Source organism: Hirundo rustica, chromosome W (assembly GCF_015227805.2).
Source record: "Hirundo rustica isolate bHirRus1 chromosome W, bHirRus1.pri.v3, whole genome shotgun sequence".
NCBI classification, from domain to species: Eukaryota; Metazoa; Chordata; class Aves; order Passeriformes; family Hirundinidae; genus Hirundo; species Hirundo rustica.
The window spans coordinates 6,580,032-6,605,049 of NC_053487.1; the positions used below are offsets into that span (position 1 = coordinate 6,580,032).

Here is a 25,018-nt window from a genome sequence, read left to right on the forward strand (position 1 = left end):
GGCCTGCAATGCTTCCTGCAGTGCAAGAAGCCTCTCCCATGGACTGAAATCAAATCCAGTGTCTCTCTGAGCCCTGGGCTCTGGGCTGGGGTCCCAGACCCCCCTGCCCAGGTCCCTGACCCTCCAGGGCAACCAAAGGAATGCCCTGGACTCCAACACCTCCTCAAGATTTTTCTAGCATATTCCTTTGGTATTAATTCTCTACCATCTGGTAATTTCCACTTCCCATCTTCTAGTATCCCTCCTATCTTTTTGTATTCCTCAACCTCCTTGTCGGAGAGACAGGGACGGAATTCCTGGGTTTCACCTTCTCTGGTGTCTGGAATATTTAGGGTTAGGAGTGCTGCCCTCTTTGCCTCCTGATCTGCTAGATTGTTTCCTCTCATTCTGAATTGCATCCCCATCTGATGCCCTTTTACATATACTACTGAGATAGCCTTGGGTTCCCTTATAGCCTCCAAAATTTGTTTTATTAAACCCTCATGCACTAGACCTTTCCCTCGGGTGTTTATTAGTCCCCTTTCTTCCCAAATTTTCCCAAATGTGTGAACCACTCCAAAGGCATATTTTGAATCCGTGTAAATGGTCCCTACCTTTCCTTTTAGCCCCTTTAGAGCCTGCAAGACTGCATATAGTTCACATGCTTGTGCTGACCAGGATGCGCTTAAAGGGCCAGATTCCACTACTTTTCCTGTTTTTCCATCTATGACAGCATAACCTGACTTCCTTTTCCCTTCTAAAACTTGGGCTGATCCATCCACAAACCATTTTTCCCCTTCCTCCAGTTCCTCTTCCTCTAAATCTGCCCTAATCTTTGTTTGGAGTTCTATCATTTCAGAGCAGTTGTGGGTGGGCCCTTCTGATGCTTCTCCAAAGAGGAACTCGGCTGAGTTTTTGGCTGTGGTTGTTCTTAGTTCTAATTCAGGTGCGTGGATGAGTATGGCCTCGTATTTTAAAAGTCTAGCATCTGTGAGCCATTTATCTGCTTTTTGCTGTAGGATGGTCCTCATGCTGTGTGGGGTATATACTATTAACAGAGCCCCAAAGGTTATTTTCTTAGCTTCTTCCACTAGCAGGGCTACTGCCACAATTGCCTGTAGGCATGTGGGCCATCCGCTGCTCACCGGGTCTAGTAACTTGGAAACATAACCTATGGGTTCCTTGTCCCCTGCCCAATCTTGTGTTAATACTCCATGTGCTGTGTGGTTGCTAACATCTATAAACAACTGGAATTGCCTTTTTACATCAGGGAGACTCAATACAGGAGCTGCCATCAAGGTTTCTTTTAAGTATCTAAACTCCCGTTCGTCTTGCTCGGTCCATTTCAACTTATCTGTGGTTAGTTTTTCATACAAAAACTTTACCTTTTCACTGTAACCCTCTATCCACTGTCGGCAATATCCGAGGAGCCCCAGCAGCTGTCTCACTTGTCTTTTGTTTTGTGGGGGAGGTAATCCTATTATGCCAGCCACCCTCTCTGGGTCCAATCTCTTTTTCCCTTTTGTAATCCAATGCCCCAAATATTTTACCTCAGGTTCTGCAAACTGCAGTTTAGACTTTGAGACTTTCAGTCCCTTATCTCCTAGGAAGTTTAGCAAAGATATGGTGCAGGCTTTCACATCCTTCTCCTCCTGTCCCGCAATTAGCAGGTCGTCTACGTATTGCAAGATCTTAGTCCCCTCCTTTGGGGAAAATTGGCTCAATAATTGTTCTAGTGCCTGACCAAACAGGTTAGGTGAGTCGACAAACCCCTGGGGAAGGGATGCCCATCTTAGCTGCTGCTTCCTATTCGTGTCTGGGTCTTCCCACTGAAAGGCAAAATAGTCTCGGCTCCCTTCTGCCAATAGACAAGTCCAGAAAGCATCTTTTAGGTCTATTACACTATACCATATATCCTCGGGGGAAACCCGGTTCAAGAGGGTGTATGGGTTTGCTACCACAGGGAACCGTGTCTTGATTCTTTCATTTACAGCCCTTAAATCCTGAACTAACCGGTAACTCCCATCTGCTTTCCGTACAGCCGGGATAGGTGTGTTATGTCAGGACATGCATGGTTCCAGGATCCCCTTTGCTATTAAATCCTCTATTATGGGCTTCAATCCTTGCCTCCCCTCCAGGGAGATAGGGTATTGTTTCACCCTTATAGGGTCTTCTGATCTCTCAATTTCGATCGAGATGGGTTCCATCTCCAGCCTCCCTGCTTCCCCTTGAGTGTACCAAACCTTGGGGTTAATCTCTTTCTCATCCTCGAGGGTCAATTTATATAAACTCACTACCAATTTAGAATCTTTCACTATCAAATTAATTCCTAACGCAACCATCAGATCTCGGCCTAATAAGTTATAGTCGGCCTCTTCAACTAATAGCATATCTCCCAAGCAAATCTTATTCTCAGATTCAATTTCCACATCCTTGACTACAGGTACTTTAAAGGGTTCCCCTTTGGCCCCTATGACCATCATAGAATCTTTACTTATTGTACACCCTGGGGGCAATTGTTTAAATGTACTTTTCTCGGCCCCTGAATCCATGAGGAAATCCAACTCCTTCTTTTTGGGTCCTATTTTAACTTTTACCACAGGCTCTTTAGATGTTATGGACCCTCAAATAAAGAGCCCTTGACACCCCTAGTCTTCTTGGAACATTTTCTCATCCTTCACCCTCTTTTTGCAATCCCTCTTCAGATGTCCCTTCTTTTTGCAATAAAAACATTCAGGACTCTCCCCTTGGTTGTTAGGGGTTCTCCTTGGAAGGGGTGCTGGCTTTTTCTGTGGGGCCCTTTTCATGGTTTTTCCTAAGTCATAAGGATGGTCCTGTTTCTGGGCTTCCCTAACTGCTGCCACCAACACCTTTGCCTGCATTTTCTGTTTCTCCTCATCTCTCCTCATGTATACTTTCTGAGCCTCCCTCAGCAATTCCTGCAAACTCTTTTCCTGCCAACACTCAATTTTCTCTAGTTTCCTCCGTATATCCTCCCACGATTTTGCCACGAATTGGGTTTTTAACAACACCTCCCCCACAGGGGAATCGAGATCTGTCCCGGAGTATACCTGGAGGCTTCTCCTCAGCCTTTCCAACCATTCAGTAGGGGTTTCATCCTTTCCCTGACATTCTCCAAACACTTTGCTCATGTTCTGCCCCCTTGGCACCACTTCCCTGATACCTTGGATTTTTATGTTCCTCATATCAATCATATTTCTCCTGCTCTCTTCCGTCTGAGCATTCCACCGGGGTTCCTGACTTGGCCATTTTTGGTCTCCCGGGGTGCTCTGGGGGTTTCAGCATTCCCACTCCCTTATTCCTGCTTGTCTTATCATTTCCCTTTCCTCGGTGTTAAACAGCAACCTTAATATTGCGGTAAGATCCTTGTATGAGTAGATGCTAGTGCCTAAAAACTCATCCAATCTCTCTGAGACCCCTAAAGGATCGTCCATGAGTTTACCCATTTCCTTTTTGAAAGCCCTCACATCACCTGTATTAATTGGTAGGTTTACGTATCCAATAATTCCTGGACCAGTGGGCACCTCCCGTAAAGGGAAAAGGTTATTTCTTTCCCCCTCATTTTCATTTTCCATCTCATTTATCTTTTTCAGCTGCCGCCTAGTTCTCCTGGCGGGCGGGGTATACCCTGCTTCTTGTGGGTTCTGAGGTACCTGTGGAGCGGGGCTGAAGAAGGATGCCAATTCCAGTTCAGGTGATGAGGGATTGAGAAGCGGGGCTTGGGGTGTGGGAAGCTGGGCGCCTTGCCAGAAGGGCTAGGGAACTGGAGTGGGTTCCAGTGGGGGAGGGAGCCCAGAAGGCAGGGATTGAGCCCCTGTTTGTGGGAGCTGCAGTCCCAGTGGAGGCGCTGAAGCCGTCGGAGGTGGTGCTGGAACCCCTTGCAAAGGTGGGAGCCCGGGCCCTGGGGGTTCTGGAGGGGCGACCGGGTTCTGTGCAGGTTGGGGAGGCTGCATTAGGTACGGCGGGGGAAGATTGTCTAAAGGTTCCCATTTGTTACTCAGGGTTCCAGCGGGATTTTTAATTTTCACTGGAAAAAGTTTAGTGTCTGCTCTTTCCCAAATCCTAGCATACTCGTACTCCTCCTTATTCTTTTTTCCTTCTACATAGCTGACCAAAGCATCACAAATCCATCTCTCAAATGTTCCGAAGACGGGCCATATCACATGGTCCCGTACTTCAATTCCTCCCCAAATTTCCACACAATAGTGTATCATTTTTTCCTTAGATTTTTTTCTCTGTGCAGGGCATTCCTCCCAATGTTCTAATATCCACCCCAGCGGATTCTCAAGCAGGATTTCTGGAATCTCCTTCTCTGATCCTTTTGCGGATTTCTCTGCGGATTTTTCCTGGGCTTTACTCTTCCTTTGTCCCATTTTATAGTATCACTGGCTACTAACCCTAAGGGTGATCGGCCCCCCGGTTTTTCCCCTAGTGCTGAGCTCTCCCCTTTATCTTTTTCTCCCAGACCCTCTCCTGGTCCTAGGCTGAAAGGTTTACTGTTGGAGTCCAGGGCATTCCTTTGGTTGCCCTGGAGGGTCAGGGACCTGGGCAGGGGGGTCTGGAACCCCAGCCCAGAGCTCAGAGAGACACTGGCTTTGATCTCAGTCCATGGGAAAAACTTCCTACACTGAGAGAAGGTTTACAGGCCACAAGAGTGTGAAAAATAGTAGTTTAGCTTATCACAGGGTGGAAAAATAGTAATTTTAGATTCCTAGCATTGAAGTGAATGGGGACAAGATGGAGAATCTGGGGCGTTGTCTCCTTCTTCTTCTCCTCCTTCCCTCACTTCATTTCTGCATTGACGTGGCACAAAGTAGTTAGTGAGGATTGGGTCAAAGTAAAGATGACCTTTTTAGTAATAGTGATAGACATTGGTGAGAAATAGTAAATAAGAAATACGTAGCAATTAGTATAAAAGACAGGGACAACCCAGCTCGAGGGGAGACATGAGGAGTCCATGCAGCTGCGAACACCTTGTCAGACTCTGAGAAAATTGTAAGATAAGAAACAATAAACGAAGTATGCAACCTTGAAAAATCTAAACCTGAAAACTCCTTCTCTTCCTTCAGCCTGGCTCAGAGCTGTGCAGGGGGCAAAGGACCCTGGAACCACCTGAAAAACGGGGAAAGCCCCCAACAGTTTACCAGTCCCGGAACTCCTGAGGATGTCCCTTCCCTTTCAGCCTTTCTGTGACCGACCCCCGAACTCCCTGAGTTTTGCGTTTTACGTGTGAGGTGCATCTTTTACCCACATAACTCTCGCTTCCCCTGCGACCGACCACACCCCTCGCGGGGAAGTGGAACTGCGATCTTGGGGTCTGCACTCTCTTCGTGATAAAATCACGTCTCACTCACACGCTCGGTCACCCCCACTCAACCACGCAATACTTACGATCCTTTTCTCGCGTGGATTCTTCGTGCACGTAGAGTTTTACAAGTTGTGTCTTCGCTGCAGCTGTGGAGGCCCTTTACCCTGGACCTCCCCGAGTTCCCCGAGAGCTCTGATCTCGCCTATCCTTTTAATTGTGGCTTTTTTGGCTTAAGTTCGATTTGTGGTTTGATCGGTTCCACAGGGTCTCCCAGCTCTGCCAGACTGCTAAAATCAGCAGGGCGCCTCCTGGCCAGAGACGGGGGTCCGAGGGTCCCGAAATCAGACCATCATGTCGGGGTCACCAGAATTGTAATACATGGTCAAGCCCAATTTCATGAATCAAAATATAGAGTTTTATTTCGAGACTTAAACTCAGTCTCTAACAGCCACAATTAAAAAGGAACAGCGTCGAACCCGGGTTTCGGCACTGGGTGAACACAGAAACGGACTCTACCGCTCCGAATCTCCCCTGTTCACGAAGTGTGTCCCGAGCTGCTGATTTTTATACAGTTTTTTGCTAAGGATGAGGAGTTGCTTCACTCCTTGTGTCCCTTCTGCTTCATCAGATATTCATGTCCATGTCTCCGGTCAGTTGAATAGATTTCCTGGGGTGGAACAATGTCTTGATTGCTTTCTCCGGAGTGGGGTTTAGAGATGTAGAACTCGGCTGGAGCAGATAAGATACCCATCTGGTGTTGATCGCTGTGTCGTTAGCAGGTTCATCTCCGGGGGGGATACGTCTTATCTGGTTACTCCTTCTATTCACTGAGTAAACGAGTGTTCTGACGGTTTCCTGGCAGAAACTCCTCGTTTCTCAATCCTTTGTGTCCCCCTCACATTCCGTTTCTTAAATCCCAAGTACATTTTATATTTTACAAAGTTTAATTCAAACCAAACGCGAATTAACTTTATATTACATATCACATATAGTAAAAATGCAATCGTAAAAAGCAACAAGTAAAAATCAGTTCGGTACTGTGCCAGGCAAACAGTACCGGGTGAGACAGGGGAGGGCTCTCTGGCATCACTCCACCGTGTTTCATGAAATGTGAATATCACAGTTACTTTTATATGCTCTTAGGCCTTTTTTGAGGGGTCCCTTCTTTTTGGTGGTCTTGTCTTCTCTTACATGTTGGGACATGTCTCTCTCTTTATCGTAAAGTCTCTTTGGAATGCAATCCTTCTAGACAAATATTTATGCTGGTTCCGGTAAAGATCCCCTGAAATACACATCTATCTCCTAGACAAATATTCATGCTGGTTTCAACCCCCTTGAAATACACATCTCCCAGACAAATATTCATGCTGGTTCTGGTAAAAATCCCCTGAAATACACATCTCCCAGATGAATATTTATGCTGGTTTTGATGTAATCTTGCTGGATGAAAATCTTGTGGAATATGCATCTCCCAGACGAGTATTTATGCTGGTTTCCTTTTTTCAGATGAGATTACTTTAGTTTTAGCACTAATTTATTTATATCATGTATTACAACAGGGTCTCACTCTCTCTGCTAAGGGAAAGGTTCTCGGCCGCCTCCTGGCTTTTGGGACCCTGAGGAAACTCCTTCTAACTTCGAGCTAGCCAGAGTGAGAACGGAGCCGGAGAGCTCCGTGAGAGAGACGAGCCACAATGATATTCAGGAAATCATAATTTATCCTTATTCTCAGTAGCAGTAAGCCATGGCTCTGGAGTAATTTCTATTTGTTCAGGTAGACTAAACTTATACCCACACATTAATTGTTGAAATTGTGCATTATTTCTGCTGTGTCCTGATGGATCACATTGACAGCAAATACCTCGTCTTTTATGAAATGCATAGTACCACAGTATCTCACATTCAACACATTTGCATTCAACCCAGGATTGATGACCAACTAAACAAGAGGAGAGAAGCAGTCCTGCATTAAGTTCTCACTCAAAGGCTGTAACTATTTGTTTAGGGTTGTGAAAAACGAAGTTCGTTTTCTTAGTAAAATTTATAAGTTTAATAAAAGTAAAAAAAAAAAAAAAAAAAAAAGAGAGAGACAATTAGGAGACAGACAAGCAAAAATAGTTAACGGCCGGGTGCCTGGCATGCAGCTGGAAAGCACACCCTAACTCAGAAAACACTTCTTTAAATGTACCAGGTTGTTACATATTCAAAAGACCCTAATGCATTATTCAAACATTTCTCTTGAGTTTGAATTTCTCTGTTCAGTTTCAACTCCCCCCAACCATTTTATCTTGTAGATCCATCTTGGAGTAGCTCCATTCTGTCTGGTAGCATAGGTTCAATAAATTGCTTTCCTGGAGCTCTGGTCTTCATCTGGATAAGATACTGATAACAGAGGTTCAATAAAGTCTTCCATTGGAGCTTTGGGATCTGCCCTTGTTATCTTCATCCAGATAATCCAAGAATGTGGGGAATTTCCTGATTACCTTTCTTATTCTTCTGGGTTAGTAACAAAAAGCATCTTACATCACATAGTTTCTATTTTAATATTGTGCTACAACCTAAAAAAATATATACATTCATCACATCACTAAGCTCTGTTAATAGCAGAAAATAAAAGAAGCTATATTAATACAGCAAAACCTTCCCACATTATACATATAGCATTCATTTTAATATTTGCGAAAAGCCAATTTTATAATATGTATCTATAACAGGGTCCATCAAAGAACAATTCAAAAAATTGAAAACATAAAAGGGCTTTCTGCAGTCTTCTCAGCAGGGGTGTCATCACCGGTTGCCCCTTTCCTATTAAGAACTTAAGAGACATGGATCCACCAAACTGGTTTCTCTGCTTTCTAGGTTAGTTTTAAAGTCGCACCCTTTAATGACCCCTATGCAAAATTTGACTGAGTTCTAAAACCCCCACTGTGTCAAGAGATCCCACCCCCACAAAACCAGAGGGACAGACAGCACAAAAGGCTTGACTGTAGTAATTTGCACTAAGTGTTGGCTCTGGAGGCTTTGACTATTCCCACCCTTGCCCAAGAGTACCTGAGGCACAGTTGTTAACTGGCTGATCACTAGGCCATCTGTTTTTTGAGATAACAATCAAGTCTGTACCAGTATCAATGAGACCTGTTAAAATTAGGTCTCTACCTATCAACGTCACTTTGCATTGCATGTGGGACTCTGAGATATAATACGTTGTGTCCAGAAAATCTGTGGGACCCCTGTGAGGCCCCAAACCCACCTCCTCTCTGTTTAGCTACCGGGGGTGTAGATAGGGGGGCTACCGGGAAAGGTATGAGTTGGGCGATATTGTTCCCGGCCCGGACCACACAGGGTGGCTGGGGGGAGGGGGGGGTCCAAGCCATGATCTTTATCTCCCACACGGTGTCAGTCAATGACCCCTGGCAAAACAAAGTCCTGTTACCGATAAGCAAGGCATGGTAACCAAGGAGCAAAGGTCCGTAAATTCCTGTGGGAAGACAAAAAACTGAGCAATCTGTCAACATTACTGTGTTATTGGTTAAAATGTCCAATTCTACACTTCCTGGGGTGGCTGCACATAGGTCCGTGACAGTCTGGTGGGTGGGGGCTGGGCCGGTTGGAAGCTGAAAATTGCTCCTGGTTGCTGTGTCAGCTACTGTGTTGGCTGTAGGATTTGTGCCTGCACTCGTTGCTGTCCTGCGCTGAGATGCTTCCCTGTAAAGGCTGGCCATTTCAGTGAAACTTGAATAGGTATTGCTTAGCAAAATAAAGGCAAAGTCTCTGTCCTTAAGGGCTTTTTTTTTTTATCCGTAACCAATTGTTATGCATATCCAAAGGGAATAATTCTGGATCTGTTTTGGGCAGGGTCAAAAGGCTCCCGTTCAGTGCTAGAGTCAGTGTACACATAAGCGATCAGCGTTCCGCGGCTCTGAGGTCATTGGTGGGATACCGGTAGGGCTGTAGGTTGCGACCAGGCTCTATCCCTGGCACTCGGAGAGTGCGTGCAGATGGGGAGCAGGACCTGGGCAGATTTTGGTTCATCACTGTGAAAAGTGCATATTATATGGCTCTACACAAGATATTTACTATATGTATTATGTTGTATTGATTAGTAATGTTGTATTAATATATTGATAATATGGTAAATGTAGTTTTGTAGTTAAAATGTAGTTTTTATATACCAGCCACAGGAAAACGTAAATCTTTCAGAGAAAAAGAATTTATGACTTCCTTATCAGAAGAGACCAACTTCTCCTCCCTTGCTCAGCCCCGAAGATGCCATAGAGATTAAGGGAAAAAAAGTGACACTAACCAGAGAGAATTCTTTGTTTGCATGGAATTTATGCATCATGTATGAAATGTATGACCATTCAACACGCTATTGCTTTTAAGAGATAATCCCTTGTTAACGGGGTCCTTCTTCGGTGCCTTTTGCTCGGGAAGGCACCCAGACGTCTGTTACTTTGTTTTTATTGTCTCGCATTGTCCTAACCCTAATTGTTCAATTTTTTATTACTCTAATTCTATTTTTATAACCATTTTTATTACTATTTGTAGCAGGATTTTTGGAGACAGACACAGAGAGGCCTGACAATGCTGGGAAAGTTCTGTTGTTTTAGCACTGTCAAGGACGATGAGCCTGAGAACCAGGACACTGAGCCTGAGAACCAGCTTTTTCCCTCAACAAAGTGTAAACAGGTAACTGCAAAGGAATGCTTATGCAGATAACACTAGCCAATAGCGAGTAGTAAAATGCCGTGTGAACAGCTTGTGCACAAGAATGATATATGTATAAAAGAACCCTGTGTACCCTCAATAAACTGAGCATTCACCACTACTTCTGTGAAGAAGGTGTTTGACTCTGGCTGTTCCCCGTGTTTTTGTTTTCATTTTGTTTTTCTTTCTTTACAAAAATCACCTTCAATTGGCCCCCGAACTTCGGACCTTGGGGTGACGACCTGTAGGAGAAAATTTGCGGTGGGACGCTGAACTCGCTGACAGATGCAGCTGCATTGAGGTGAGACCCTCCGGAAAATAGCAGTCAGACGCTGATCTGCCAAGAGATGCATCAGCATTGAGGCAGAAGCTCGCCGTCCTTGTGATTTATTAAAGAAATATGGGTATTGATCTAGTATCGATACCCAACTGTGACGGACAAAAACTCTCTAACAGTTTAAAGTTAGAAAGTGTATGTTTATTACGGCCGGGCAGCACGCGGGATATTTCCCTAATTCGCACTGCGAAATTCACAGGTAATTACAAAGTCTTTTATTTACAAAAGTGTTGAATATCCAAAATACAAATGCATATTCATACCCCTGTCACCTCCCATTCCTCGCTTCATATGCTAATTGACAAAAAGGCTATTAAGCATGCGTACTTTGTTTCTTAAAATGAGTCGGGGGTCTCTTCTGGGGAGGGGTCACCCAAAATGAGGAAGTAAGATGAGTCTTCCTCGTCCTGACCTTTCTACCTCTTCAATGCATTCATGACAAATGATTCCTTGGTAGAACTTACAGTTTCCTGTGTTCAATGGGTCCTTTAAGCAGGAAATCTGCAGCTATCTTATGTCCTATTTACCACATTTTGTTTTTCATTACAAGGACAACTACATAAACATAAACCTGACAAGAAATGAGTTACAAGATCCGGGGTAGCTTATCTAAGATCCGGCTTCTGTTAACTGCGAACAAAGATTACCTATCTACTTCAGCTAATTCAGCAACTTATTATCTTAACTTTCCTAAAAAAATCCTTAGTTCCTCAAAATTAACGTCTCATTCCCCACTTCTTCTTTAAAATGAGTAAATTCTTTTACTCAGTAGACAGAGTCTTCCTCATCTATCCAAGCTGTACAGCTAGTGTCTCTCAAGACCAAGCCATACGCCTTTGACAGTGATGTTAAAGCTGCCACTCGTCGTAGCATCCTCCAATTCCAAACAAGTATTACAATGGATAACACTAAACTTATGCTGACCAAAATAAGCAACACAACTATAGGGTGGATTAAGGTATTCAATATTCCGGTTGCTGTTGGTGACCGCCCAAAAAGCACATCCCACCAATGATGAGACAAATGTTCCTCAAGCCTTTTAAAAACCCCTTTGATGGTCTCTGTATCATGGTGTATGGTAACTAATGTCTTTTTCCCTTCATCTCTAATTTCTTTTCAGCAATTGAGCAACTAAAGTCAAATTCATTCCTATGGGCACAGGCAGTATCTTCTGCACAGTGGCTAGGTTGGCCTTTATATATTGATGTGATATTACGGGTACTCGATAGGAAAAATCACATCCCTTAATTCTAACAAAATTGCAAACACACAAATTGAATTGAGTCTCATTCACGATTTGGTTGTCTATCCTTATGATGGGGCATGCTGTCCTAAGACAGACACAACCTTGTCCTATATACACAAGTGAAGTTGTCTGTTTGCCTGGATGTGTTTCAAAGTGACAAATACTTTGGTCTGTGTCTAAACAAGTGTCCTTGTCACCCTCTAATGTCCCTTCACATATGTATCCTAATTGTCTCCTCACAGTACAGGGCTTGTCCTGGTTTGGGACAAATTTGGGAGAAAACCCCTGTATAGGATCCCTCCAAGGAAGCAAACCCACGTGGCCCCTCCCTCCAACCGGTCCGGAAAAAAAAAAAACCCAAAACCCTCTTTGGAGAAAAGTGGAAAAAACTATTTTACTAAACAAATGAAGTGCATACAAGTATAAAGAATGAATAATATGAAACAATAAAACCTCTCCTTCTGAAGTGAGATGGCAAATTGAGAAAGTCCTTGCCGTGGGTGGAGCTCAGCTCTCTCTCAGCGTCTCCTCAGTCCCAGTCTCTCCGGCGCTGCTGGAAAATGCCGAGGTCCAGGCCCCGGTGGGCCGCAGGTGCAGCCCCCAGTGCTCCCCTGGGTTTTCAGTCCAGGGCATGTTTAAACAGTTCCAAGAAAAAGGAAAAAAAAAAAACAGTCCAGGGAACTTCTCTGCCCTAGCTAGCTGAAACTAACTAAAAGCAAAAAAAATCTCTGTCCTGGCGTCTCTCCAAGCCTCCGCCGAACACGCTGTCCGCAGAAGAATGTGGAGGAGTCGGGCAGTTTTCTCAAAACAAACTCCGCGCTTCTCCTTGCTCTTAGAACCAGTCTTAAAGGCACAGGACTCAATATACAGCACAAACAGAACAGACGATTGGGGATACAGGCATCATAAAGTTACCCTAGGACAGGGCTCTAGATTAATAGTTTGCCACTTTCCTTTAATTTCTCGTGCCCACATTCTGTGTTCAGAAGGGTACAATACAGTTCCCTCATGGTTTAATCCTAAGGGGACTATTGGGTGTATTAAGTCCACTGAGGCATCGTGTATAGTTTTCTTCCCTCCCACTAGCTTGCATTTGTGACTTTTAGTATCTTGTTTAAAGCCTTACGAGAGTAAGGATCATAGGCTCTTCCTTGGCACTGGTATATCCCAGTCACATTATACCTTTGTGGTATTGCATTGACTCCTGTTATGGTTAAGGTAATTACTACAATAGTTACAACTTTCCACATAATGTCCAAAATAACTCTTAGTCCATTTATTCGTTGTACCGAGTGAGGTTCAGCTTCAGTTCGTTATCGCCTGGTGTGGCTTTCCAAATTCCTTCTGGGGCTTTCTTCACTCGGGAGTGATGGATCCAGGCCTTCTGTTCTTTGATCTTGATTGCAGTGAAGGTAGTGAGGAGCACCTGGAATGGTCCTTCCCACTGTGGTTCTAAGATTTTTTCTGCAAAAGACTTAACACACATAATCTCCAGGTTGTACATCATGTACTGGCCCATCTAATTCTCTGTTTTAAGTTCCAGCCTCATATTTCTCAATTTCTCTAAGTTGTTTATTTAGGGCCACCATATATCCATGTAGGGTTTCTTCCCCTACTTGAATGGATGCTGTTCCCTCTTGAACTGCATGTGGCCTTCCATACAATATTTCAAAAGGGCTTAGTTTCTCTTTTGCTCTTGGTTTTGTCCAAATTCGCAACAAGGCCAATGGGAGAGCCTGAGGCCAGGGCAAATTTGCTTCTTGCCCCAATCTCACAATTTGTTGTTTAATCAAATGGTTCATCTTTTCCACCTGGCCACTAGATTGAGGGTGGTATGGGGTGTGCAATTCCCAGTCTATTCCCAGGTGGTGACTTATTTGCTGCACAATTTTCTAAATAAAGTGTGGTCCCCTATCTGAGGATATGGTGGCTGGAACTCCAAATCGTGGTATTAGTTCTTGCAACAGCGCTTTGGTCACCTCTTGGGCCTTAGCTGTCCTGGCAGGAAAGGCTTCTGGCCATCCTGAAAAGGTATCAGTTAACACCAATAGGTAACGATACCCTCCCTTCCTGGGCAGTTCTGTAAAATCAATTTGCCATTGTTGCCCAGGTCCACAACCTTTCCCAATTTGTCCCACTTTAGGCTTTGGGGTATTTTTAGGGTTAGTTCGGAGGCAAAGACTACACTGACGAGTTACTTGTATCACTGTGCCCTGCAATTTCCTGGCCATGATTCTTTCTTTCAAATGGTTATAAAAGGCATCTATTCCCCAGTGTGTTTTCTCATGTTCCCTCTGTACTAATGACCACAACAAATAGGAGGGTACTACAAGTTTCCCTTCTTCTGTTACAGCCCATCCCTCCTGATTATAACTTGCCTTTTCTACCTTGATAAGTTTCTTATCTTTCTTATTGTACACTGGCTTACCTTCAATAGAAACTTTTCCATCTGGAATCAATACTGCCTCAACAGCCTTATCGGGTACCTCACCTTTTGCTGCTTCTTTTGCTACTGCTGCTAGTTTCTTCATCCCTTGTTTATACCCTTCTTCCCGGTTACTAAAAACTCTCCAGGCCTCATCTAATAAAGTTTCTAAATTCCGGCTGTTTGGGCCCCGGATCTTCTGGAGTTTCCGCCTGATATCTCCTGTGGATTGTCCTAAAAATAAATTTATTAATTGCTGCGTTCCTTCATCAGATCCAGGATCCAGGGTGGTGTGTCGGTGCATTGCGTCTCGCAGGTGATCTAGAAATTCAGAAGGTGTTTGAGAGGGGCCCTGTTTGATAGCATATAAGGCTGACCAGTTTATGGTTTTGGGGATTGCTCTTTCTAGCCCTTTTACTATCAGTTCTTGGTATCTCTTTAACCGTCCTAACTCCTCATCATCATTAGGATCCCAGCCTGGGTCTTGAAGGGGAAATACATCTTTAACATCCTCCTGTGTTGTCCTACAATCATCTTCAGCCAGATCCCCAGCTACTTTCAAAACTAATTGTTTCTCAGTTTCTGTTAAGGCATCAAGTAGCAGTTGCAGATCTGCCCAATCAGGTGAATGCTGCTTAACCATAAACTTCATTTTCTTAGCGACCCCTATAGGATCACTTCGATAGCCCTTAGCAATCCTTTCCCAAATTTCTAAATCAATTGAGGAAAAGGGAACCTTAATCAGTTTTGTTTCCCCATCAGAGGTTATTGCTTGTCTTAGAGGTGCTTGTACGACAACTCTGGTTTGTTTTCGGGTCCTTGATGCTATAGGTCCTTGTGAGGGAATCTTAGGACCTGGTGGGAGGGGTTCAGGTTCATCCCACTCACTGTCACTACTGGGCAGTGGTGGATCCCGGGGTTTAGGAGTGGGTGGAGAACCCCCTACCTCAATTGCTGTCCTCCCAAAGGAAGATGAAGCTAAAGATGAAGTGAGGGGGGTTGGAGTCAATGATGGTTCTGAATTTGCGTCCCCCACCACCCTCCTCCTTTCCTGCCTCCTAGGGGCTGGCTTAAGTATGTCTTCTGTCTCTTGTTCCAAAGCCTCTGCTTGGTATACTTTGTCAGGATGGGTGCACCTCTGATTTATTGAGCAGGTACTACAACACTGTTTGGGCTTCCCTTTAGTAGCTTTATTATCCTTTTCAAGGGCTAATACTAAAGGATCAGATGGTGACCTCATTCCACAATCCCTTTGCCACTCGGGATGATTCCTGAGAGTGAAAATCATATCAGCATAAGCTACTTCTTGCCACTTTTGTTCATGCCGAAGGAAAAGCATCAATTGTAATAATGTCTCATAGTCCAGTGTACCGTTTATTGGCCACTTCACACCTTCATCAAGTTTATATAATGGCCACCATTGTGTACAAAGCACAGCAAGCTCTCTCTTAGTTTTGGTACCACCACAGCCCACCAGTTCTTTCCAGTGTGTTAAGATACACCCTAAAGGGCTTCCTCTGGGAATCTCTTTGCGCTCATTTGCCCCCATGTTTAGAATCCCTTTTGGTCCGAGATGTTACAAAACACAAAGTAGACTACTTCAATTGCGCTTCTCAGCACCAAAAATTTCTCGGCTATTTCTGCTAACTCTGGGCATAAGTTCTGGGCTGTGATATATGTGCTAAAGTTAATTCGTGTTATCAAATTATAAAGGGTAAATGTTCACTGTATAAATATGAGTGTTAAAGATTTGTTCAAACTAATATGGGTAAAAGTAAAATGGAAAAACCAAAATAAAAGAATTTCCTCAACTCGGGAAGCACGGGAGGGACACGAGGAAAGTAGGATTGGAATTACCAGAAAGGGGGCCTAGAAACTATCGCTGCCGGGAATCCCTGAAAGGATACAAAAGACAACGGAAAACGGAGATACAAGTCCGGAGACCGAGATAATCACTTCAGATGGATATCTCTACTCGTCTCCGTTGAAAATTAACATATCCACGACACACCCGGGCCCAACCATCAGCTGCATTGTTCCACCCTACCGGTCCATTCAAACTCCCGATACCGGGACTTGCATGATTAATGAAGACGCCTCGGAGGGAAGACCGTCAGAATCCCGGACTTCACTCCACGATCCAGTGTATAAAAAGGGGCGGCTGGAGACCGAAGTTGTGAACTTGGGGGGGGTAACAGACTGGCAGAGTCTGTTATCCGTGTTCACCCAGCGGCGATCCCGGGCTCGACGCTGTCCTTTTAATTGTGGCTTTCTGAGACTGATATTTTGTCTCACAATAAAATTCTAAATTTCTGATAAATCGAATCTGGTCGATTTTATTTATAACATGGGCTCTCTGCTTTCTGCACACAATCAAAGCCTTTTCTTAGAGAGATCCAACTCCAAACACCAACCGTTTTAGGTTCACAAAGAAAATAGCCAGGGGTCCCTCACGACCCCAAACACACTCCACTAGAAGTTTCAACAAGGTCCCGCCGAAAAATCCTACGGATTTCGGCCGGGACACCACACACAAATCCCTCCGTGAGAAGGAGGTGGGGGGGTAACCCTGATCCCACGCTGCCTCTCCACTCTGTGGTTAAGGACTACGCCACCAGGACTTTAGAATATTGCCACACACTCTAGCAACTGCAAGCCTCACAAACAAGCAAAACCTTTTTCCCTTTAACTAAAACACTCACTCGCCAAAAGAACTTCTTAGGGTTTTACAGGGAGTTTAGAGACGCGGCCCGAGGCTGCAGAGCCTGGATTCCCCCGCAGTTACCAGGGAAACAAATCACCCCCTCCCAATTCCTGGGGCTGGCTCAGGTTTCAAACCTCCTTACGCCGCTTGCTCCTTTTAGTTCAAAAACAAACAATTTAAACTTACACAAATGCTTTTTTCACCTAACAAAACGTAAGCAAAATTTTGTTGCCAAAAGCACACACTGTTCAAGCTCACACACAGTCTAATTCCCCTACAGCACACAATCTGGATACAATACAAACACTTTAAATCCTTCCGCTCTTGGAAACAGAGGGATCCCTCCACTGATCAGGCAGGGAATTCAAAAGGTTTTTACAACTTCAAGCTTGCAAAACTCCTAAAACCATTTACACAGGTTACTAACACACCCCAAAATCACACAAATCAAAACGCTTACACAAACTCCCACAGACCACGATACATACGGTGCACCAATAATTCTTCCACACCTGAAGACACAAACACACAAAACCACGAGACCACAGAACACGGATCCGTTCACACCACACACACTCCGTGCACTCGGGGCCGCAATCGGGATTTTCCGCGACCCACAACGGGACCTTTCGCGTCCCAGCACGGGCTCGCCACACGGATTACGGATTGTCAAGGTACCTTTGAACCACAAACTGTAACCGGAGCCACCGCTGCTCCTAATACACAACAACAACACCGGTTATTTCACTGCCGCCGCTGCCCCATCACTGGACACGGACTACCAAGTCATCTTTAAACTGCAAGATGACACAACAAAGACAGGTTGCCGCTGTCCCCACTACGGGACACGGACTACCAAACCACTGATACCAAGCTCCGCAGAGCTGTCACAACTTTTACAAACAAACCCAAGAGGCGTATGTTGTGCACGAGACGTCTCTCAGTGTCTTACCAACCGCCTATACCAAGGTACCTATTTTCAAATATAAACATACCTTTTGTCCGTAGTTCCAGCAGGTTCTGGTCTTTCCCCGGGTGGTCAGTGGGACCGCAGGAGCCCTCTTCCCAGAAAATTCCGGGTGGGCGCCCAGAGGGGTCCTGGACCCCGCTGGCCCCACGGCCAGAGAGAGCAGTCTCCTGGCTGGCTCGCCAAAATGATTTATTAAAGAAATATGGGTATTGATCTAGTATCGATACCCAACTGTGACGGACAAAAACTCTCTAACAGTTTAAAGTTAGAAAGTGTATGTTTATTACGGCCGGGCAGCACGCGGGATATTTCCCTAATTCGCACTGCGAAATTCACAGGTAATTACAAAGTCTTTTATTTACAAAAGTGTTGAATATCCAAAATACAAATGCATATTCATACCCCTGTCACCTCCCATTCCTCGCTTCATATGCTAATTGACAAAAAGGCTATTAAGCATGCGTACTTTGTTTCTTAAAATGAGTCGGGGGTCTCTTCTGGGGAGGGGTCACCCAAAATGAGGAAGTAAGATGAGCCTTCCTCGTCCTGACCTTTCTACCTCTTCAATGCATTCATGACAAATGATTCCTTGGTAGAACTTACAGTTTCCTGTGTTCAATGGGTCCTTTAAGCAGGAAATCTGCAGCTATCTTATGTCCTATTTACCACATTTTGTTTTTCATTACAAGGACAACTACATAAACATAAACCTGACAAGAAATGAGTTACAAGATCCGGGGTAGCTTATCTAAGATCCGGCTTCTGTTAACTGCGAACAAAGATTACCTATCTACTTCAGCTAATTCAGCAACTTATTATCTTAACTTTCCTAAAAAATTCCTTAGTTCCTCAAAATTAATGTCTTACTTGCAAATAGAGTGCGAGGCTGAGCTGGTAAGGGGAACAGGGGGCAGTTTTCTTGAAAAAAGGTGGAAGGCTCTGAGTACTCACTTCCCTGCCCCGTTGACAACGGCAAGCATGGAATGCGAATTCGCTGCCGCATTGAAATTATTTATTATTATACTCTCTGAGAGAGGATAAACAGTAGCAGAAAAAGTACTGCAAAAGCTGATTAACATTTAACAACCCCCCAACGCTGTGAAGTCGGGGAGACGCCATGGGGCCCCTGCCATGCCCTCCTGCCGCCTCCAGTGCTCCGGCACCGTCGCTGGCTGACTCCCGGCTCGCCGCTCCCGGCCCGCGGACTGTCCCTGTCGCCTGAGTGCCGCCACTCCTGCCACCCCGCAGCAACAGGCAGGACGAGGAGGAAGTGGCCCCCGGGAGTCTGCACTGCACCACCGCGCCGCCGCCACCATGGGTCGGGGCCACTCCGCCGCCGCTCCCAGCGCCGCCGCTCCCACAATGCATGCGCCTAGTGCTCCCCTCTTTCTCGGCTGTGCCCGAAGAGACACCGGTCGACCAAGAGAGGGGAATCGGTGACCCCTGCTGTCGACCACCTTTCCCCGACAATGTTCCATTGTGGGACAAATTAGAGGAGGACCCCGATAATGGAGTGGTGCTTCCTCCAGCAGAACCCCCGGCAGAACCCACGATTGGTTTAAAAGAACTGACTGATCAAATTCAGGCAGTGATGCAGCGCCTGAATGAGCGAGCGCAAGCAACAGCTAAGCTGCTGCTGGAAAAAGCCCAAGAACTATCTACAATAAATGCTAAAAATCAGGAGGAGCCAACATCGTTTAGCTCCCAGTTAACTCCAATGCAACAATTGCTAGAACAAACTGCAGAAAGCAGTCCCCAGGCAACACCTTCGCCTGCCCCCCCTGTGACTCGGTGGTCCAGAATTACACGTGATGCTATACTAGAAGGACAGTGGGAACCCGCAGGACACATGGCATGTCCTGTAGCGTGTCCTGTTGTGTTCAGAGATGGCAATCCTGTGTATGAGCAGCATGAATGGAAAATTTTGCAGCCGGCAAAAAAAAAAAAATACAGTAAAGGAGCATGGCTTGAAATTTGAAAAGTGCTCAAACAATATTAGATTGGATTCATGCTGCAGATATCAGTTCTCCAGCCTGGATTGCCCCCAGTCTGACCACCATCGTTGAACTGTTAAATATATTTACAGCTCTCTTACTAGTATGTTACTGCTCAACAGCTTCAGAGCAGGCACCTTCCTGGACATTCATTGCTTGTACCTGTGGCTTTTCATCTATCAGTCCCTGAATGCTACAGATGGGAAACAAGCAAGAAGGACAAATAGCAGCACTCTGTTAAGAGAGCTTTTTAATCATGGCTGTGATTCATTGTCCACAGTCTTTGTGGTTTTAGAAATTTGTATTGCTGTGCAGCTGGACACCAACCCTGATTGGATGTTCTTCTGTTGTTTTGCTGTGACATTCATGTTTTACTGCATGCACTGACAGACATACATCTCAAGAACGCTGCTCTTCTGCATGATTGATGTGACTGAAATACAAATCTTCATAATAATAATGAATTTACTTGCAGTGATTGGAGGACCACCTTTTTAGCAATCTCTGATTCCAAGACTGAACATTCAGGTGAAAATACTTCCAGCCCTTTGTACTGTGGCAGGAACCATAGTCTCCTGTGCAAACTACTTTGGTATGATCTTCATGAGTGGAGTTGGCAAAAATGGATCCACTTTAGCAGGAACAAGTGTCCTCTCACCTTTTCTTCATATTGGCTCCGTGATTGCCTTGGCTGCAATGATCTACAAGAAATCTGCTGTGCAGCTCACTGAGAGGCATCTCTGCCTCTACATCCTGACTTTTGGCTTTGTGTGTGCCAAGATCACAAATCAACTGGTGGTTGCCCACATGACCAAAAGTGAGATGTATTTATATGACACAGCATTCATAGGCCCAGCATTGCTGTTCCTTGACCAGTGTTTTAACAGCTTTATTGATAAGTATATTGTCCTCTGGATTGCCCTGATCCTGTCCCTGTTTAACCTGCTCCGATACTGTGTCAGCGTGTGCAGCCAGAATTGCTGCCCACCTGCACATCCACATGTTTCACATCAAGGGCTGCCCCATGCCCTCAAACCATCACTAGGGATGGGAGCTGCCACAGGGGAATGGAAAAAGAAGTTAGGTTTCTACAGGAATGGATGAAGACTTGTAAGAGACAAATGCTAAAAGCAGATGAGAACAAAGTAATTTATAATAATCTATGTTGTATAACTTTTCTTCTTTGTTATCAGTAACACTTCATAACTAGTCTCCTGCCTGAGAGAGTGAATTCTGAGTTCACCCTAGTCAACTTTCCATGTAGTCAACTCTGTTGATTCCAAGCCTGGAAAAGCATGCAGGAGACAAATGCTCTGTCTTTGTAATTACCTTAATTTTAAATTACTCTCTATATAGTGAATAGAACCCCATGAACTGGAGTTTCTAATGTAGTATAATTACAGCTGCAATCTGACTTGCTTTTAATTTTAACATTTCATCATGTCTTAGTGAAATACTTGTTTAGTGTCCACTTGGAATTTATTTACTAAAGACTTAAGCTGGTGAAAACCCAAAGATATCTTACTAAGTTGTGTGGCTGCAGCAGCTGCCAAGTAAGAGCCAAGCTGGGGTGGTTTTTACTTGTGCATTGCTGCCAAAGCAGTTTCATGCTGAACAGGGTCACAGTAAGCCTTCTGCACTCAGTGAACACCACAAGCCCTCTGAAGATAAAAAGCCAGATGGTCAGCTCCAGAGAAGATAAGAGGAACACTTCTGGCCAGAGCAGCTGATCTCAAATTCGTCCCAGACTGACAGACCTCCAAGGGCCCTGGAATCTGTCACTCTGAAACCTGCTGGTCATCAATCAGGACACCTCTGAGGCAAATTCGACAACAGCTGCACCCAAGCCTTTGAGCTTTGCATCTGGGCCACAATGGATACCGAGTAAATGGACTCGACCAGCAAGGAAGGAAAAGAAGGAAGAAGAACACGGATCATCAAGTCCTTGCTGAGACAGGTGGTGACTGAGGCCGCTGGTGAACAACGCCCTCCCGACCCAGACTGGGTTGTAGCATGCATTTTTGATCGCCAAGGCCCCTTGGGATTGTTGGAACTTTCCCAGGACTTGCATGAGTGGCAAGAAAAAGAGTGTCCTCTGTGTCAGGAAGTAATAGTTATACAAGTGAGCTGTGGAGTTTGTGGTGCACAATTTGAGAGAGAGACACCAAAGCTTTGGCGTGAGGGTGGTTTGTGTGACCATTGCTACAGTGGTACCCTTGGTGCTTTTTATCAAGCAGCACAGGTAGTGTTGAGAATACCTAACCCTGTTCCTGACGATTTTGGTGGAGTAGCAGATTGGAGATTTGCGCAGACAGTGTGGGCCATTAAGAGAGAGATATGTCAGGTCCGCATGGTAAGACATTCTTGCGTGTTGCATGCCTTTTGCTCATGGTGTCAACAAGTGTTGCAAGATCTTCTCAATTAGCTCATCAATTTTCTAAGAAAACTATTGTATGGGTGACATTTGCCAAAATGACTGGACAGGATTCTATTTACCTTAGCCTGGCCAATCCCCAAGACCCATTCAGAACTTGTTTAATAGGAACACCCCTTTGGAGCCCTCACGAATTTAAAAGTTATGTGAAAAATAAGATATTGCTGAATTTTACTGTGGTGTGGACATCAGATTTCACAGTCACCCAGGCTGATGGAGGCTGGCAGTGTAAAAATTATAGAGCAACTTGATGATACGCTTACTTCACCACCTGAAGAATTAGACCTCCTTGAATGTATGAATGCCAGCTCTATGAATAGAAGTGAGGGAGGTTGGGTGTCCTTTGAGCCCCCCACAGAGCAGAGTCTAAATATACATAGCCAGAAATGGGCTGCAATAAATTCAGCTTGACTATCTAGAAGCAGTGTACACAAACAACTCTATTCCAAATGTAGTTTGACTGGCAAACCAGCGCGACACCTTCCACCAGGAACATTTTGATATGTGGGGACCACACATGGAATGGAGTCCCAGCCAGCCCACATGGGAGCCTGTTGTGTTCCTCTGAGGAATGGTTTTTCCCCTCAGAGTCCCCCTGAAGCCTGTGCCATGTAGTTTAACCCGTCTTCCCTATCTTACTACTCCTGACCCTATTGGCTCAGGGCCAATATCTTTCCTTGGCCCAAAAACTAGATAAACCCCCGTCTCTTCCTGTTCGCTCTCTCTCTCCTCGCTCTCCTGGAACATCACTTTGAGAATAAAGCTTGGACTGAAGCTGGGGTGAGAGCCACTCTTTTGAAATCTTTATTCTGTCTCTATGAAATATATTTCCCTAAAATCCCCGAACAACTGAGCTAGCTAGAGCCAGAGGGGTGGCTAGAGGGAGCGTATTTCAGTTGGCCCCTGTAATAAAGACGATAAGCCAATTCAGTGAATCAAAATTTAGAATTTTATTTTGAGACTCAAACACGGTCTCCGGTAGCCACAGTTAAAAGGGACAGCGTCGAATCCCGGGATTTCGGCACTGGATGAACACGGTAACTGACTATGCCAGCCTGTTACCCTCTCAGTTCACAAATTGGGTCTCCATACTGCGGATTTTTATACAGTCTTTCGCTGAGGGCCGACTGAAACCGTGAGGCTCGTGCCTCACGGTAGCTTCATTAGATATTCATGTCCGTGTCCGGGGTCCGGGGTCCGTTGAATAGCCGAACAATGTCTTGATTGCTGCCTCCAGAGAAGTTTTGGAAATGGTAACATCGGGCCAGAACAGATAAGATAGTTGTGATAAACATTAACTATTTTTTGTTCACTGGAGATCAAATAACTCAAGATAACAGGAAGTTACTATGTCACTATCTAAGCTTATAGGCAAACAGACCCTTGCCCATTCCTTCTCTACTTGCTTAATCAGCTTTAAGTTTCAGGAATTCCAGCTTACAACTACAGCCTTCATCTCTGCGACCACCGAGGGACAGAAAGAGACCCTCCTAGCAACACGTCACACATACATCATCGGAGGAAAGAAGCAAGATAAAAGCAAGACTGAAAAACCTGCCAAGGCACGGCAGTTGGTGGAGCGAGACTCCCCTGCCGTCCAGCGCTGTATTTGCCTTTGCTTTGCCTGCTGTAATGTAATAAATTCCTATTGGAACTTTTCTTCGTGTTCATAGTCTATTACAATTTGGTGCCGTGACTCGGATCCACCTGCAAGATAGGATTTTTGGTTCTGCCTGGGGGGCGCCCCGCCAATCAGTCGGCGGCCCTGGTAGACCTGATTCCTGTCTCGGTTGGACCGACAAACCTAAATTCAAAGCATTAGGCAAAGGAAGCCGGCAGACCCTATAAACTTTGTGCACAAAGGTCCGGATGAAGACGCAAGACGCGTGAGTATCTGTGTGGAAGATTCCGTTCGGTCTGGGTCAGGTATCCTGGAGTGCTGCGAGTGTGTGTGTGTGTGAGAGGAAAACCGGCAGCTCGGATTTTCCAAGCGATTGTGGACCCTCAGTAGTGCGGTTCTCATTGTCCGAGAGGGTGTGAGTCACGAACAAGGGGAAGCGAGTGATTTCTGCACCACACTTGTGTGAGGGCACTCCAGAAGATGGGACAGGGGAAGAGCAGGCCCTCTACTCCCATAAAACAGATAGCCCACTGGGGTTCATATTAGACAATTGGAAACATTACCCTAACACAGGGGGTAAAGATAAAGCTAAAATGATCCATTATTGTGTGGTAGTATGGGGTGGAAAGGAGATTTCCTGGAATATTTTTTAGCCTATTTTTGGATCATCAGAAGATTGGGTGAGGCAAAAACTCAACTTGTGGGTAAACACTAAAATTCCTGTTAGTCAGGAAGAAAGTGAATATGCTAATGTATGGGTTACAAGACCTGGGGGTGAAGTGCTCCTGTTTCCCCTCAAAGAGGGAGGACGAAAGAAAGACAGGAGTAAAGAGGAAGAAGCCTTACTAATCCCACCTCCTTACATACCCCCTCAGAACCCCCAGATTCCGGATGCACCTCCAATAGAGCCTCAGGAAGCAGGGAGTAATCCCGAGCCCCCTGAGGAAGTGCAGGGACCCATAACCCGAGGTCGGGCTAGACAGCATAACCTATATCCCCTAAGAGAAATGCCTGTGGGGGGGGGGGGCAGGGACCTCACCCAGTGATAGGGTTTGTTTCAGTACCTTTGAGTTCTGGGGATGTTCGGGAATTTAAGAGGGAGATGGGGAGCCTCCTGGAAGATCCTTTGGGGGTGGCTGAGAGACTGGACCAATTTTTGGGACCCAGTAGTTATACTTGGGGCGAGTTGCAAGCCATATTGAATATTCTCTTCACGGCCGAGGAAAGAAATATGATTAGACGAGCGAGGATGCAGATATGAGATTCACAACA

At 45.2% G+C, this 25,018-nt stretch overlaps 1 pseudogene; it reads left to right on the top strand.

Annotated features, from left to right (window-relative positions):
• The window catches only part of LOC120764971 (choline/ethanolaminephosphotransferase 1-like), a 110,385-nt pseudogene extending 89,649 nt beyond the window's left edge, over window positions 1–20,736 (top strand).
• Window positions 20,737–25,018: the final 4,282 nt, after the last annotated feature.